This window comes from Thalia democratica, chromosome 7, assembly GCF_965202585.1.
Source record: "Thalia democratica chromosome 7, ktThaDemo2.hap1.1, whole genome shotgun sequence".
Taxonomy (NCBI): domain Eukaryota; kingdom Metazoa; phylum Chordata; class Thaliacea; order Salpida; family Salpidae; genus Thalia; species Thalia democratica.
Genome location: NC_139171.1, coordinates 12,916,211 through 12,936,305, shown reverse-complemented (window position 1 = coordinate 12,936,305; position 20,095 = coordinate 12,916,211).

Below are 20,095 nucleotides of genomic sequence, written 5' to 3'. Positions count from 1 at the left end.
AAACTTGAAAACCTTCTACAGAGCCCACTTGAAGAGCTTTTAAATAGTTTATTGGAAAAATACGATTTTTAAATGCTAGTACATATGTTTCATATAGCTAAACGCTTTAATCATAAGTTAGTTCAATTTTAAAGTAACAAGAACTTTACTAAACAGAGATGCAAAATTTATACAAAAAACACAAAATAGTATGACTTAATATTGTGCATTACAAAATTCGGTCCAAAATTTAATCTTTCCATCTAACTAATCAAACAAGTAAAAATTCTTAAAAACTCAGTTAAGTTACTATAGAATACTTCAAAAATTATTGTATATTATGAGGATCTTTTTCATATGTCGAGAAGACGATATGAGTTCACTCCTTTTATTTAATCAACCTTCCTTTCTTTAACGCATACATAACGGCTGTTGATTCTTTTAAGCATAGCCTTCAAACAGGGTTATTAACATCTGCTATTTGCTGCGGTCTTTTAATCACCTCCCAAGTTAGTTTATAATCAAAGTGTTGCGCTTTAGGCCGCAAACATACTTTAAAATCTCAGCCTAATTTTTGTATACATCACCTTTAAAAGATTTTTATCGTTAGCATATCGAAACTGAACTGAGTTGAGCATAAGCCGATGTAGAACTTCTTTTCAAGGACAGAGTTAACTGTTGCCTTGTAAATAATGTTCTCTGCACGGCTATTTCCCCCTTTTAAATCATTTTTAAAGCCACCAGTGCAATTACACTGATTTTTGATTAAATTACTTTTGTTTAAAATGTATGACGTAGTTAATCTCTCTAAATTCGCTATAATAGTAATAACTTATACGCATATTATGTTTGTTAAAGATCTTTGATAATGGTTTATTTTTGTTGAAATGATTTTTACTAGATATATAATGTGGCGATATTTGTTTTGACTGAACTAAAGAATGGAGGATTAAACTAAATTATATTTTGTTTTCTTTATTTTTTGCTTCGTTGTTTCAAAATTAAGTTTATCGTTGTAACCGTTTTTTTTTCATTATTAATTTGTAATCGTGCTTACTGCTTAGTCTTTAAAAAGTTTTCTTCGTTGCTTAATCGTTTTTAAACGTTTATTAATTATTTTTGATATTTGTTTCATGATATTTTTTGGATGCTAGAAATTTTTTTTATATTCATAATTTTTGCGTTTTGCTTTTTGTGAGGCATATAGGAGAGATCATACAAGTTGAGCTTCACATCTAGGTAGTCAGTCGTCAACATTGGTGATTCAACAGTGACTCGTAACTCCATAGATTTGAAAAAGGCGTTTGTTCGTTTTTTAGCCTTTTAATTTTAAAACCAGAAGAATTAGGTAGTACAGCTAGACCATCGTCCCTGTACAACCAAACTCTTTTTAAACTAAAGATATTTTCAACCCGTCTAACAAAAAAAGTCCTACTAATTCACACAATTCTGCACCCATGAACGATTCCTGCGCTACATAAAAAAAAAGAGTTAGTTTTATTTGCTCTCCTCTTTCGCCACAGGTTTCCTTGTTCATAAAGTACTGATTTACATGCGTTTTTTATCATACTTAAGTCTTCAGTAAGTACGCTAGTATACTTACCAGCAAATTTTAGTGATTTCATTACTAATTCTTCGCGGATATAAGGATAAAAATCAGCTATATCAAAATAAAAAAAAACTTAACGTTTGTTTTTCTAAACTAGCGAACCAATTTAATACTTGGTCTGTATCAGTTCACTGCATAAGTTTAGATTTTAAACGCACATCCTTATTAATGCAGTCAATCTTAAACTTAACTATGCGACCTACATCGGACGTAAAAGTATTGATTAATTTACACTTAATTTGATGTGTCAACAAGTTTCTTTATGGTCTTTGATCGTTATGTATGCGTTTTTTAAAGTAAGTTTTTTAATCCTATCATGTATCTCTAAGTTTTTAGTTCAAATTTCGGTATGCTAACCATAAAAATCTTCTAGAGGTGGTGTATACGAAAATGAGATTGAGCTTTCGAAGTATGTTTTCGGCCTAAAGAGCAAAAAAATTGATCTTAATTTACTTGGGAGGTGATTAAAAGAGCAGCCAATAGCAGATGATAATAACCCTGTTTTTAGGCTGTGGTTAAAAGAATTAACAGCCGTTATGTATGCGTTATAAAAAGAAGATTGTTTAAATTACAGGAGTAAACTCATATCGTCTTGTCGACGTATAAAAAAGATCCTCTTAAAATACAACAAGTTTTGAAGTATTTTATAGTCACTTAACTGTGGTTTTTGTGAATTTTTACTTGTTTGATTAGTTAGATGGAAAGATTAATGTTTGTACCGAATTTTTGTATTGCACAATATTACGTCATATTGTTTTTGTTTTTTTCTATAAATTTTGCATCTCTGTTTAGTAAAGTTCTTGTTGCTTTAAGATTGAACTAACTTATGATTAAAGCGTTTAGCTATATGTAACATATGTACTAGTATTTTAAAACCGTATTTTCCTAATAAATTATATATACATATATATAATAAACTTGTGTAAATGTTTATTGCGTTTAGTTGCTTTAATTGTTTTGTTCAGTATATTTCTAAAATTAATAAGAGAACATAAGCAAGTCTACTAAAAACTAGTTTTTTTTATCATTTAACAAACAAGACTTTTTTTCTTTTAATTATAATTAAGGATATAACAAGATCCGTAAAACCAGTCTATATACACCCCGACTAAATATAAGAAAATATACTTTATACTGATAAATACTCGGTACTTTTTTCTTAATTGACTCAATTTTATTAAATGCTTCATCCCATGATCAGATCTAAACATTACTTGAAGTGTTTGAAGCAATAGTTGGCTGGGTAGAACTTGATAAAAATACAAGACTAAACTTCATGCAATCTGTTGAAGCAGGTCCGATTGCCTCTTTTGTACTATGAAATCTTGAAAAAAGTTATCAAGACGCATCCCTTGTGCTAGAATATAAACTAACTCTGATTAATCTAATCATAATACAAACTAATAAACTTGATTCTGCATTAATTTAAAAAGTAAAGGTGAATCTTTGGAAGGTTTTTAAATTAAAAACCGATGTTGCATGCATGAATCTATTGTTTTTTTTTATAAATATTTTTTGCCGAAACACCAGATACATTGAAATAAAAACAAGTCTTTAATCAAAAACAAAAATAATTTTGAATTTAAGTAAATCATAATTGAAGTTAATGAGATATTACTTTGAAATATTTATCTAGTAGTCTTCACTAAACTTAACTATATAATCAATCAACAAATCCTTAATAAAAAAACAATAGCATAAAAGAGTGAAAACTCTAGTCTCAAGTTGGAATATTTTACTAAAATGTAAAGTTGAGCAGTTTGACTTAAAACAATTGTCAATGTTTAAAACGAAAGTTTTTTTAATTTTCTTAACCTTAATCTCATTACACATCTGGGAAAGACAGCAATGTTTTACATGTCCATTTTTTATGAAGGTTATTATGATAGGTAAGATCATCAAAGTCAGTTCAGCAAAAAATTGTTTTTGGATAATTTGAGACATTATTATTTCAAATGACCAGTAAAAGAACAAGATACTACAACAAAGAGTGTTTTTATCACCACTAAAATAAAAAGCCGTTTTAAAAAAAGTGTTCAGGGTCAAAGTTGTGCAGTTATGTTTTGTGAAAATAACTCATAAAAGATTTTGTACCAATTTTTTAATATTTACATTAAATGGCTGGATTTAATATAAGTTTTGAAAATGCTTAGCGGACCAGATCATCCCTTTGCTGACCGGATCAATTTTATTCGCTGGCCGGATTCCATTTAAGTTTATTAAAGGTTTTGGGGCCAGTCATTTTCACTCAGCGGGCCGTACGTTGCCCACATCTACTTTAGCAAATTGTTAAGGTTTTTTTGGTTCAACGTTTGTATGATAGGCAAAAAATACAACAGAAAGTTCGAGGCTTAATTTAACTAAAACATGTTAGAGGGCCTATTATTCATAACAATCATAATTTTTAACAGCGGCTCTTAACCTTTTTTTTTTTAATTTTATCTTCTTGTTGGAAGTTATTACCAATTTTACCTTAAATACTTAAGGTATTGTTAAATATTTGGAAAACTTTAAATTATAGTTAATAAACCTTGAGCTTATAAAATTTAAAAAACTTTAAATTTAATTAATAAAAGTTACAGTAAGTACTAACTTTTAAATCGAAAATAAGTAAACAGTTATTAATAAAATTTACCCTAAAACAAGGAAAATTAACCCAGGTTGAGAATCGCTGCTTTTAAGTTTTAACCAATAATGAAATTATAGTTAATAGATATTTCCGTATACTCCCGCTAATCTCAACACTTAGTTTTAACAGAAAAGATCTGATTAGTCGAGATGTAGCAATTATACTTTGATTGTTCTCCGACCGCGTACTAGATATAAAAATTTATTGGATATTCTATTTTTAATACTTGTAATTTACAACTTAAACGTTTTCTGACTTTTCACTTTAATCAACTGCTAAGAATGGTAGTACAAAAAACTAAACTTTTATCAAGTTATTAAGGTTAAAGCGCAAAACGCCATTCGGAGTAAAATTTTATTTTTAAACATGTTATTTTTTAATTTTGAGGTTACTGTTAAAATAGCTCTACTATATTGTTTTACGATATTTCTGCTGGAAACATATAGTTTAGTAAAATATTTCTAAAAGGTGTTAGTTAAACTAGTATGCTATTTACTTAAATGATGATTTTAAGTTTAGCAGTATTATAACTTCTTTTTGTAGCCTTTAGAAACTTCAAGTAATTAAAAGTCTTTATGTACAAGCTGTTAGACAAACATCAATTTCTTTAATTGTAATCATAAAACTTTTGAAATGTTTTTATTCAAACTATCCCTTAAGAAACTGCCTCAATAAAAGAAATGCAACCCAAAAACTGACACTTATTATGTCACACAGTGTACTAAAAAGTGATAATAATACATATTTAAGCAAATAAGCATCAAACCTTAATTTATATGAATAGAAGCAACGACAAGCCGCTGAGGTTCAAAGGTTAAACAACCTTTGACAATTTATCTAACAAGCTCTAAATGTGATTATGACCCCATAAGATTTTCTCTTAAAGAGAAAAAACGCTTAGAGTATCGCTTAAGATCATTTTATTCAAATTTTATTTTCAAGCTTTATTTTTGTATTAATAAGTTATTTCTACTAAACATTAAAAGTTTTTTCCTTAAAACAATAAAAAATAATTTCTGCAGACAAATAATTATAACATACTAGGCATAACATATAAATTAAAATATTTTATAAAACAGAATGAATTTTAATTTAACTACATAAAAAAACTTTTGATATAATATTGTATAACTTATCTTTAATAAAAAGAGATTTTGATATTGTAAACATTATGTAGTTACTTTATATCTTTTTGTGAAAAAAAAAAATCTTATTACAGTTATAATCAAAACAGACAAGTTTTTCTTAAATGGAGCCAGTTAAAGGAAGTTTACACTTTGATTTAAAAAATATTTTTATTTTTTCGATATTTATTTACTACTTTTTATTATGTGTTAATAAACTTTAAACAAAAACAACTAAATTTTATTAAAAATGTTTTAGTTAAGTTCAAGGTTTAAGTTAAACCACAAAAAGCAAATTTATGCAACAAACAAAATTATCAAACATAAATTAAAATTACTAACTGATATTTTTACCCAGTTTACCCAGTTGTTTACATTGCACAGATTGTTATTACATCCTAACATCATTTGGTAACAACGCGACTAATGTTTACATTATCTTAAATACACAAATAAAATGTATCCGTACTTTTGATATACCGACATTTTTAACAAACAAATACTTGAAAGATTTTGTTAGTTAATATCCTGAAAGTAAAGCGTAATTTTTTCTTAATTTAAAAATGTAGTGATTTTGAATTATAATTTTGATGCTGAATAATTTACAAATGAAATATTTAAGTGTAAATTATTAAGGGATAAAAACTTATTTTTATCTAATATAACAAAAAAAAAATTATTTTACGAAGTTGAATAACATAGTCACTAAATATTATTAAAAGGAATGAAAATTTAATAAAAAGAAAATATTATTATAACTAGACTTGTATTAAAGTAATTGCAACGTTATTTCCAAAATAAACTTTTAAGTCAGCAAAAACTTTGTTAACATTTACCTGAATTATTGTTTTTTTTTTAATTTTCTTAATTTTAGATTATATGAAGAAAATACAAAATCAAGTTGTAATATAATTAAGTTGTAACAAACCAAGTTATTATATATTGTATGCATTTATAACAAATCATTTATACAAAATTTATTAAATTTTACTATTGAAAAATTTATGCACTGAGTATAATAAAAAACAACTAAAAAAAAAACAAACATTTACTTGTAATGATATCATTTATAAAACCTCAAAATTTTTACTAGAACCTAGAAGTTTATAAATTTTTTAATATAAAGTATAAAATTGATAAACGATAAAAATGCAATCATCGTACAAACTAATAACTAATATAAAATAAAATTCACGAAGCTACAATGCAAGTTTTATACCAAACAAACTTAACTGCTAAACTGCGTAATTTTAAAAGCGATAATGCAACAGCATAAATATTAATTACATTATTTTTTGCATAAAAGGCGTTGTAACTTAATTAGAAACATTTAATGCACAAAATAAAAATATTGAAAGGCAGCTTAAGTTAATTGGATAAAACTTTCAAAAACAATTAAATATTTACTTTAAAACTAAAAAGAAAAATTCCAGAAATAGTAAATTGTAAATGCTTAATATAGCAATAAAGTTTGATTAACTAGTTTAACTATCTATACAAGTTTATACACGCATAACAATTGTTGTTAATGAAAAAATATTACTTTGATTAAGTTGTTTTATTATATATTAAAGTTGTTGCACACAACGCACTATGTTTTTGCTTTATAAAACAATAAAACTTTTAATGTTTTTTTTTTATTTTAGTATAAATAGCTGCACTATATTTTTTTTTTTTATCAACAATAAAAGTTTGGTATACTTGTTTAATTGCATTTATAAGTTGTTGCACGCATAAATTTTACGATGTAAGCCTTAGTTACAATCAAAAACTTTATGAAAGCGTTGAAGATAGCAGTCACACACTAATCAGGCACACATTTTGAAATATAACAAAATTTAAAACTGTTTAGTATAAAAAAAACAACGAGAACTTCTTCAGGTTTATTAAAAAGCTGTCTAAACTAATGATGTTTGAAAAAAAAAACAATAAACATACATCATATTAATTAAAGTAAATTTTACTTTATTTGATATAAAAACTTCTGTTGTTTATGTTTATTTTAAAATTTTATACTTGAGAACTTAGATGCAAAAACAAGCAATATGACTAAATAAGTCTTAAAAACATGCTAAGAGAAAATAATATTATATAAAAACATATAATTACTGCTAAATCAAAAATTAAATATAACTAATACTTTTTAAAATTTGTTATCTAATTGTACACAACATGCTTTTATTATTTTATACAACCTAATATTCTATTTAAATTTAATGTTTATTAAACTAACAAACGAAAAATTAAATAACGTTTCAAAAAACAATCGTACCAAAATAGGTGTACAAATTGTTTGCTTTGATTACAGTTAAGTATGTCTGTCCTAACTGGATTCTTGATACAAATTACAGAAGTACTGTTTAATAGGTTTAAGCTTTTTTTTACAAATTAAGAATATTTATCTTAATGAGTTGTTGAATAAAGCCATTACTTAGTAATAAATTAACTTGGTTAATTATATTGAACATATTCTCAACTCGTTTACTTTCAGATTTTTAATCATTTTTAGTGCAGTTATACATTCAAAAGGCTAATTTATTCTTATACTATACTAGTTGTGCTTAAACTTGATTTAGATATTAAAGTAGTATAAACCAAAATTTGTGTTAACTTGAGCTTGTTTCTCAGCTCACAAAAATTAAAACTTCGGCAATTAAAATGTTTTTTTTTTAACTTTAAAATATAATGATAGCGTTTTAAATTTAAAAATGTAAATTTTAAAAAAGTTACGCCATATATTATCGTTATTTATGATTAAAAGCGCACCTTAGGCGGGTGCGTTCTTCTTAAAGTACGTATTTAATCGATGTCTTTTTAATGTATCTAATTAAACATTGTTAATTTTTAGGCTATATACACGAACAACATTGATAAGTTTGCTTTAATATTTTACAAGGTTAATTCCGGCGTACATCGCTTTAGTTGTTTTATAATTTATTTTTTGGAAACTTTTTCGTTTTCTGTTTTTGTTTTGTAAGTTATCTTAAAATTGTATAATTACAAAATAAAAAAAAACTAGTAACTTGTTTAAGAAGTTATGTTATACATTATTCTTTTTGCTGTTTGAATTATTCATTTTGAAATTTAATGCGTACTTTAGGCGGGTGCGTATTTATTAAAGTTCGTATCTTCGGATGTATTTACTTTTCTAAAAGCATATTTTAGAAATTTGGACCTGTTAGTAAATTTATTTTGAATAATGCAAATTTATTGGCAAAGCTCCTGCAAATATTGCTTAATATCGTGTACACATTCGTGCATATAGTTAAAATGTTGTTATAATTAACTTATAAATATTATTTTACTATTCATTAAAATTTAAAATATTATGCATAGACGTACATAGTGTATGAAAGATACAAAGTTTTCACAAATTTAGGGTAACTCAAGCCACCTCTAGGTAGTTTAATTATTTTTAGCAAAGCCACTTTTCTGAAGATAAATCTGTGTATTTTGAAGGTTGTTTTAACTTGATTCATTGCAAATTTGTTAATATATCAAACAAGAGTTTTTTTTTTAAATACCTAGAAATGAATGAATACTTTTTTGTGATGATTGTAATTTGGTTTAGAGTTTAGACTTTTAGAGTCTTAATTTCAAAGAATATGAATAATATTCTAGTTTGATAAACGTTCACATCATCTTATATGGTCACCAATGTTTGTTAAAGATGTAATTTAGTTTGAAAGACGTGGAAAATACTTTAAATTGTTTTTATTAAAAAAAATATTTTAAATGTACCAATAGTAAACATGTTTTACACCAATAAAAATTTACTAATTTTAGGTTTACTCAGGGTTGCCACTTTACCTGGAAACCTAGAAAAATCTTGAATTTAACAATTTAAGCAAAAATAACCTGGAATTTTGAACAAATTTTACTAAAAAAAACTGTAAAAACCTAGATGTTTAACAATTTTCACATGATAAGTAGTAATATTTCGATTTGACTCATAAAATCCATCATACAAATTAAAAATTTTGTCTTCATCAATTTTTTTATTATTAAAAAACATATTAAAAGTAGATTTACATTATCTTTTCAATGTTTTTATACTATTTAACACAGTTTCTTACCTTAGACTTAACTTTAAACTAAAAATAAACTTAAAATGTCTACTATAATTACTAAAAATCTGGAAGAAAGTTGGAAAACCCGGAAAAAAATTAGAAAAAAAACGAGTGGTAACCCTGATTATATTTCTGTAATAACTTATTATAAAAATTAACTTGTTTTGCTAGGCTTTATTTAACTTTTTCAATACTTATATTTCAATTTAGTGTCATTACAAATTACATTTTACATTATTGGAAAGAATAATCAAAATTTTTGTAACCAAACGAGTTAATTTTTATACTAAGTTCACTTCGATATGTAACATATATAGTAGATAATACTAAAAGAATACAAAAAGTTTATAAGTTGTTTGGTTGAAATTACACTGTTATATATAGTTGAAGAGTTACCTAAGGTGCTAGTTCAACTTACATTCTGTGGTATAAGTACATAAGCAGGCGAAGCCTGGTACTTATTTTCAAAATAAAACAAAAATAATTGAAAATAAATCTGTAAAACTTCTGTATATTGAACCCAAAAGTGCTCGCATAAAGTTAAGAATAACTAGAAGATGAGTATTAATAAGAGAAACGCAAAGCCATAAGTGAAAGAAACCAAAATTGAGGAATTTTGAGTTTAGTGAAAAATATATCTGCTATAATTTGTGTTTGTGAAACTTAGTTGGCTAGTCTGAGATCTTTTATGAATAAGCTGCAAGGTTATAATTTTGTAAATAAGTTGTCTAATAGTAATCAATCTGGTGATGTTGTATCTTTTGTTAGAGGTTGTCACTCCTATAAGGTTGTGATAGGTGTGTCTTTTGAACAAAGTGATGTAGATGATTTGTGGATTAATAATAAAATTGAAAATGATGAAACTCTTATATTTGGTAATGTGTACAGACAGTAAAGCTCTATATTTATTACTTTTGAAGAATTTTTTTTTAATTCTTTAGATTTATTAATAAAACAGAAAAGAGATTTGAAAATTGTTGGTATTTAAATATTAATTAATTTAAGAGCATAGGGTGGAAACCACCTTTTTCACAGTTTAGTCTTAGTTTATTGAGTTTTAACTAAGCTAAAACTTGCTTTTTACAAGTTTTAAAACCTAGAATAACTCAATTTTCAACAAAAATTTCTAAATACTTCAAGGAACATTCCCTAAAAGTTTGAGGTATTTATTCCACAAAATGTAGGAGAAGATAGATTTTAGTCAATATTAGTCTTTTTTAGTCATTTTAGTTTGCACCTCCCATAAGGAACCTATTGTTGGCTCTAAGTTTGACCGGCTATATCTCAAAAATAATTAAGTTGTCAAAATTTGTAAAAAGCAACTTGTAGCTAAGTAAAAACTCAATAAAACAGTTTGTGTAAAAACTGATAACCCCCCCATGGTTTTAATAGAGATCAGTATACTTGTGACTATTTAGGTTGTATTTCTAGTGCTGGTGCTAAAGAATTGTTGATTCTTAAACTAGACTTTCTTCTGATTGTTACTCTAGTCTAGTTCTTTGATTGGCTGTGTATTTTCTAGTTTTGGGCATGAGAAGCTAAATATCAGTTTTGTAGATTATTTAATATTTGTGACATTAAATGCTTAAAGAATGAAAAGGTAACCTGTTATCAAAAGTCAGTTTAAGACTTAAGTAAGTTTAATGTTGCAGATTTTTAAATTATCTTAGTAGGAGCTTGGGTAAATTGATTTTGTGTATTACAAAATGTAAAGATATAAATGAGTTTTGGAATGAGTTTGGTAGCACAGTATATTATCATGCACCAATTAGATTTAAAATAAAAATACCAAAAACATCAGGCTAAACCTTGTAATACAAAAGCGATAATTGTATAAATATAAATGTAAAATCTGCTGTTTTAATCCGCCATCAAAGAAAAAAAAAATCAAATATGATAGAAATATGCTAAAAAAGTCATAACTTTATTTCTAAGAGGTTGTAAACAAAAAGCCTATATCTCACTCTAAAATCAATGGTTTACTTTGTCCGCTTGGTTATTTGATGATGAACCAAAATAATTTTGTAATGTGATGAATAAAAGTTTTGTGTATATTGCTGATGATTAAATTCATGAAAGAACTTTGTATTTCTTGTGATTATGATGAGATTTTTTGGATTCTGTAAACAATTACTTGGTTTTTTAGAATATGTAAGTGAATGAAATTGAAAATAAAATTAAAACAATGAACCCTATTGAGGGTGTGCGTTTTGATGTCCCTAGTATAAGTGAAACTTAGTACGAAAATAATTTCTTCCCACCTTTCTAAATAGTATAGTAATTGTGTTGATTATATTGTGTTTCCTAATTCTTTTTTTTTTGACTCATAAAATTGGTAGCCGAAATAAAAAAAAAACTAAAAAATTTACAATGAATACTATTTTAGGTTGTTAAAAAAATAAGCATAAAAACATAACTTATAAACCTAAAGTTAAGACAATCTTCTTTAAAAAATCATTCTGAAATTAGCTTGTCAAGTACTTAATACATTTATTTTTAATAAATATAAGAGCACAAGTTTTAAATTTTTTTTTACTTTTTAACAACTTATTTTAAGTATGAAATGTTTTTAAGCTTTAAAAGTTAATTAGTTATACTTTTATATAAATAACTGGGTTGTATTAAAGCATATTCTAGTAATACTTTGTGCTGATTTTATTTTGGTGTTATGTTTATACAAAATGGAAAACTATGAACCTTTGAAAGGTTTTAGTAAACATGTGCACATTCTTTCATAGTTAGTGCAATGCATTAAAACTGTGTGAGAAAGTCTTGGTACCTAAGAGCATAATAAATTACTTTTTTTTTGCCACTTTATTTTAATTTGTAAAGTTATATTTTATATAATTTTTATAATCGAACAAATTTTTCCATCAAGTCATTTTTTAACTTCTAATAGTTTTTTTTTATTGTACCCACAAATTTTTTTTCAGGAATTTAAGTTATAAACTTAATAAATTATTTTTGTTGAACTAAAATATCTTTTCAAAAATTCATTTATATGATGAGATGCGGATAAATAACTTAGAATTGTTTTAATTTACCATAACATTATTTATTAGGCAGTTTAGTCTTTCTATTTTTACCTTAAAAAAATGTTTTTTTTTTTTTTAAAACATTAAATTTTTTAAATATTTTATCTTTTTCTTTAATAGTTTTTTATCAGCTTAATCTGTTTTCCAGTTAACTAAATTGCCAGAATAACTTATTAAAATTTACTGTTTTTTAAATTTTATTTTTAGTCTAAAAGAAATCACAAAAATACTGTTTAAGCTATAATTTTGTTTTTATTTGTGTAGACTGTATTTAACAATAGCAGGTTTAATTTGTGCTTTTTTAAGACATATATCATTTTTACAGATACTTGTTTTGTCTAGGGTTGCCTGAAAACTTAAAATCGAAGGAAAAACTTGAATTTAATAATTTAGGCTTAAAAAACTTGAAATTTTGAGAAACATTTAGAAGAACAAACCTTGAATTTTTAACAACTTCTACATATAAAGTAGTAAAATTTCTATTTGACCCAAAATTAATAGTACAGATAAATTTTTTTGTCATCATAATTTTATTTTTGATAAAACATGTTTAAGAAGCATTAAGGGCATTTGGGGGTCTGATATTCTTTTTTTTTATTACAAGTAACATTTAATTTTATATGAAAGCTTTAAGTACAAGCTACAAGCCAGTTTTTTAAAATTAAAAATCTTTTTTTTTTAGTATTGTAGTTTATATAAAAAATTTCTGATACAAACAAATGAATAGCAAGTTTTTAGGATTTAATTTTCTTGGAAATTTTATAACTCACTAAAAATCTATCGTCTCTATCAATTTTTAAACTAGTTACCTCAAACTTACAGAAAACGTTCCCTGTACAGTTTAAAAGACTTTAAATGTTGAAATTTAAAAAATATTTAAAAATGAAAATTTTAGGTGAAAAAAACAAAAAGATTGGTGGTGTTTTTTTAATAAAAGTTTAATTTTTCAAAACAAAAAAAATTCCTCAGTTAAATCTTATTTAAATTTAATAATACACCTTCTGTAAAAACTTGAAGAAGATTGCTTACAAAACGAAGGAGGAGAGAGATTTTTACTGAAATGGTTTTTTTTTTGTGTATTTAGTTTGCTTCTTCCATTAAGAACTTATTGAGGTCAATGACTTTAAGTATATCTCCAAAGTTACCTTGAATTTTTCCAAGCTGTTAAAAATATCTGATAGGTTAGATAAAACTATATAAAATAATATCAACTTGTAAAAATCAAGATGGACCCCCTATGCCCTTAAGATATCTTTTCATTGTTGTTATACTGAAAAAACACAGTTTTAACGTTAATTTCAAACTAAAAATAGACCCTACAACTCGTGAATTTAAAAACGTGAAAAAACGTTCAAAACCTGAAGAAAATTTGCTATACAATTTCGCATTCCTGTTCTCTTAAACTAGTATTAAAGAGGAGAGCCGTCTATTTAAACATAGAAGTAAAAAATTTATAGGTTAGTGTTTGAATAAGAATTTACTATAAAATGTTAAAACATTTGATTATAACTCATACATTTGCGGTATGCTAGTAGTTATGTAGTATATTATTTAAAAATTATGCAAGATTTTTCGATGGTTTTTGCTTAGAATTTATTCATTTTTTTTTAGATAAATAATCAAAGGATGATTAAAAACTAATAAAAAATTTACAATACATAATCTAAATAAACTAGATAAAATCAGTACGGAGATGATTATAAAAAGCAAATCAGGTCTATGCAACTTTTAGAAAGTTTTCAGCTTAACTTTTACAAAGTATTTAATGGAGGCGAATTTGGCTAAATATGGATTTGAAAATTAGATCAAATTGGAACTTTTTTTATAGACAATCTTTATTAAGTTCCGGTCAATCTTAGTTTATTAAAAATTGGATCCTGTTGATCACTGATTTAATTATCAAACAAAAATTAAATTTCAGGAACTTATAATCAACTTTTATTCCAATTTTATGTAAACCATTACAAAACGTGCATAAATTGTGTAAAGTTTATTAAAATATTGCAAATCACACAAAAATGTTTCATCAAAAGGTAAAAGTAATGTTGACATAAGCGAATAAATGAACTCAATAAAATTATTATTTTAACCATGGATGATTAAGTATGTCATATTTGGTCATTCTATTTTCTGCTTTCTTAGCAAAAAGCCTATAGAAAAAGTCCTTGCATTTATTACTAACTTTAACTGTAAACTTCAACTTCTTATTCAAAATTTCATCTTCGTTTTCAAACGGGCATTTTCCCTGCAAGCAGTAAAACACAGTTTGTCCAACGCCCCAAGTATCCGGATCTTGTGGGTAAAATCTTTCGTTTTTCACTTGCTCTGGCGTCCTATATCTATGAGATCCACAAATTCTGTGCATTTTCAAATTCATACCTTTATCCACACAGACTGCGTGACCAAAATCAATGAGTTTTAACTCTCCAGTATTATTGTTATAAAGCACGTTATTCGGCTTTATGTCATGATGGTAAATACCATTTTTGTTTAGTTCGTTAACAAGCTCACTAAGTAGTTTAAAAATGTTTTTACATTCATTTTCTTGTTGAAACAATAATTGTTTTAGTTTGTTGTGAGCTAAACTCTTGAATTCACTGCTGTATTCAGTGACAAAGACGATGTGTCTTGGATGAACGTACCAGTCTATAACTTTTAATACTTTCCCCTTGCCCTCACATACGCTTATTTTTTCTGCATTTTTCTGACGAACAACTTCTTTTGGGATGTTTTCTTTCATGTATTTTTTGTAATTACTAACTTTGTTAACTTTCACCGCCACTTCCAATTTAGTTTGCTTGTTTGTGCCAACAAACACAGTGGTTTTTTCACTTTCATAAAACATATCACCGAGCTGATATTTCGAAAAAAAACTTTCAGAACTTCCCAATTTCTGCTTGCCCAAACGTAATGATAATGTTTCAGAAGTTTCAGGTCTGAAGGATTTCAGTTTTGACATGTTAGAGTTGTTGGAGTTTTCATCATTGCCCGTGTTTGTTGCATCGGTAACATCTGGAGTATAACCAACTTTATCATTAGTGGGTTGATTTTTACAACTTGAACCTTTGATGTCACTTGTTATTACAACTTGGTTGTCTTCTTTTGCAGAGCTTGTCAACTTACAGAAACCAGAAACTTCGTCAGGCGTCAAACTTGGTCTTTTTGGTGGAACAGCACTTTTATTTGACCTAAGTGTAAAATATTGATATCAGCTTAGCTCAAAAATCTTACTTGTATAGTATGGTACTTTTATTAAAAGCAAAAAAAAAGGATAAGTTTAATCATAAATTGTACAAATGTTAATTTACAATATTTAAAATGAAAACTTTAACAAAATACCTTTAAAATATTCTAAATATTAGACTTTGTAAATGTTGTTTTATTTTTTTTTAGGTTTTTTTTTAAATTTACTTACAGCTTTAGCTTTTTAGTTATTATTGGATTACGTATCATTTCTAATAATCTTTTCCTTTTCTCTCGATTTGCCTTTTGTTCAGTATATTCTTTGGTGTTCACCATTTTGTTTTCTTTAACTTTAAAATTGGTATAAACTGTATTTTAAGTGAATTTTTTTTCATAAGTGCTACAAAATATAATTACTATCAACTTTACTATTTAATCAATTTCAAATTTTAAAGCCATTGAGCAGAGTATATATTGTGATTAGAAAATACTACAGAACAAACTATTAGTTTGAAATATGTACTGTCTATCAGACTTGTCAAATGAATTGTTTACAATTTTTACTGTATATGAAAGTCTCTCGTAGGGAAATACCCTATTTCAATAATAATTTCAATTATAACTACCACAAAATGTTAGAAATTCATTAAGCTCAAATACCCAAGTAAGTGTTCACAGGGGTTACAACAAAAAAATCACACCAACAATCCAACCATGTGATCACCCCACCATAGTGAACTTAGAATTAGAAGTTGTAAAAATGCATTTAACTAATATTATAATAAATACATTAAAATGATATCTTAAAAACTATTAAGTAACTATTTTCTAAAATGTTCTTCAGAAAAATAAAAAATATAAAATAGAAATTTCATTAAAAATATTTAGAAAATAATAGTTTCAGAAACTTGTACTGGTTAAATTAATTTAATTTCAATTTAAGTAAGAAAAAAAAATTAAGTTATGTAATAGTAATTAGTACATCCAGCTCACTAATAAAGTACAACACTACTGGAAAACAGCAAATAAACAATCATACACACCTATTAAAATAGATTTTCCCATCAATAGACCAGACAACCATAAACTAGAATATATGCACACATAAATAACAATACATATATTAAGATAAACTTACAATAATTATCAACCAAAGCAATTATGCATATCTGCATGTAACACAAATTACTCTAATAAAGAACTACAAACCTACTCAGTATACTGACTTGACAAGAATTTTTTGTAATTGTATTAAACTGGTTCTGTTTTATAATTTTAAAAAAATACTCCAGCATCAAACTTACTAAAATCTTGAACTGAATTTTGATAACACTATGCGTTTTCATTCTTTAATCATTTAATTACATGAATAAATGACATTTGATCAGATATATCAAAATCAACAACGTTTACATATAGTTTCTTACACATAATACTAGAACAAGCATGGTTAATCAAAGAACTAGAGGAACAATCAGACGAAAGCCTTGTTGGGGAATCAACAAATTGCTTAGCACCAACACTAGAAATACAACTTAATTACAAGTTCGATGATCTTTATTAAATAAGTTTATATTTATATCACCACCAATTATAAAACCTTTTTTTCTGTTCATTTATTATGTGTAAAACATTAAGGAAACATTCTTAAAAAGTATTGAATGTATAGCTCTAGTGTCTGTACACATTACCAAGTGTAAGATGTTTATTGTTTTTAAGTTTATTATCAATCCACAAATCATTTACATCACTTAGTTTAAAAGACACTCCTTTCTCAACCTTGTAAATTAAACAAGCTCTGATAATAAATGCAAAATCACTAGATTGATTATTTAAAAAAAATATTTACAAAATCATACCCATGCAGCTTACCCATAAAAGGTCTCAGGCTAGTCAACCAAATTTCACAAACACAAGTTATATTAGGAAGATTTTTAACTAAACACAAAAATTCCTCAATTTTATGTAGATTTCCATTTATGCTTCTTGTATTCGTGTAAACAACACCAATAGAATTCTTTTTGCTAAAATTCACACAACTTGTGTCTTAATTGGTTAATATTTTTACTAATAATACTCATTTTTTTTAGTTTTTGCAAGCAATCATAGCCATGATCATCAACATTTTGAAATGGAAAATCAGATTTTTCACATAGATTACAATAAATCTAATATAAACACTTATAAACTGGTACTAGTTGTAAATTTAAATGACATTTCTTATTACATAAAAACCAATTAAACATTTTTTAAACACAAACTAAATTACATCCATAACAAACAGACATGTTCAAATCACAATCTTCACAAAAAAGGCAAATTATTTTTACATATTTTAGTAAAACTCGTGTTCGATATGCCAACACATTTAAAAAAATCCATAAAATCCACCTTCGCTATATATGCATTCATATTTAGAAAAATTGCTTTGTTAATACTTAAATAAACTAGCTAGAGGTGGCTTGTGTAACCCTGAATAAGTATATCAACTGTCTTTCTTTCAAACATTATATTTTTGATTACAAATAAAGTTAAGAAAAAGTAGATCTTATGAAACTAACTATATCAAAGTTTTGACTATACACACGAATGGAGCACACAATATTTTACATTTATTGAGGGAACTGTTTTAATTTGTATTTAATATTCAATATATGTTTACTACCAGGTCCAAATTTCTATTAAATGCTTTTAAAAAAGTGAAGACATCGGTAAGATACCCATTTTAATTGCACCCGTCTAAGGTTGAGAAAATATTTAAAGTTTCATAAGAAAAATCTTAAAGACTTTCAAGTGAAAGACAGTTAAAATTTTAATAAGGTCTTAAAAAAACTTTAATAACTAAGTAAATATATTTACTTTGGCTTCAGTCATAGCGACTGTAAACCTTAAAACAATTTTTTGAATCACATAAAAAAAAGGATAACCTTATTGATTATTTGACTAAAAAAAAAAGTTGAAGATTTAAATAATTTATAGTTTCGAATTTAATTTATTGACTTTGAATACTTATTTTGCTACTATCATGTTTGTCATTTAAAAATATATTTCTTATAACAATTTCAAAGTATGCTTAATCATCATTATGCATTATTATGTATATTTTTACTAAAACAATAAAACTAAAATTATTACTTTTGAATTGGTTTAAAATATTTTACTAATTGTGAATTAAAAATGACATTTTCCATTACATAAAATAAAGGTTAAACAGTTTTTTGTGTCTTTACAAATTAAGTTACATGTATAACAAACAGTCATATTCAAATCACAATCTTCACAAAAAAGGCAAATCATTTTTACATATTTTAGTAAAACTCTTGTTTGATATACTAACACATTTGCAATGAAACTATTTTAAACAACCTTCATAATACACTTATTTATCTTCAGAAAAAAGTCTTTTAAAACAAATCTTTTACAAAAGCCTTCATTCCAAACAAAGTCAAATTCAAAATTATTTTTACAATAAATCATTGTTATAAGAAGAGAAATTACAGTTATGCTTAGATAGCCAAGAAAAATTTTAATTTATCCAACTTTTTCATCCATCTCAATATAAAGATTCAAAATTTATAGGTTTAAAAATATTTTACAAATTATACAAATTTAACAACAGTAGTTTTAACTAAATTTATCTTTATTAAGCTTTTTTAAATACCCAAATAAAATCTCAACTAAGCTAAACAAAAACTATTAATACTGGAACTTAAAATAGTTAAACAAAATATCCCCTTTAAAATATTTTTATTACTCTTCTACCTTTTCAATTTATAAAGTAAACAAAATTAAATATAAAATTAAACTTATTGGGTTATGTAAAACTTATCAAACATTTATTCCATGTAGGAACAGTTTATTTTCTTCTTCTGTGAATTTAAATAAAATTTAAAATTGTGATGACCAGTAAATATTCTCAGATTTTGGATTTCTCAGTTTGTAGTTATTCTCACTAAGTTTTTCACAAGTTTATTGTTTAAGTAAAGTTTGTTGAAGCTTGAAAATGTATGCATAAGATCAAATTTTATCCTAAAATAGTTGGTGAGTATAATTTCAATGAGAGTTAAAACAAACTGGAAAACCAAAAATCTGAGAATATTTACTGGTTATCACAATTCAAAACTTTATTAAGATTTAAAAAAGAAGAAAAGGAATTTTTCCCACTTTTAAAAACATCTTTCACTATATCAAGATTTATCAGTCGACTGCTCAACTTATTTAATTATATAGCTAGGAAGGAAAGCAATTTTTTTCTCAATAATAGCAAAAAATGCTAAAATTGTGCATTATGTGGGAAGTACATCATTTATAAAAACATGGTAAATGAAAATAATGACTTAAAATCAGATGAAAACAGAATAATAGGCATAAGATCAAAACTAAACTATAAAAGTTATTAAATATATACTGCCCAATGTTTGAGATTCAAAAATATCTATATAGACGAGACTAAAAATAGTTTTAAT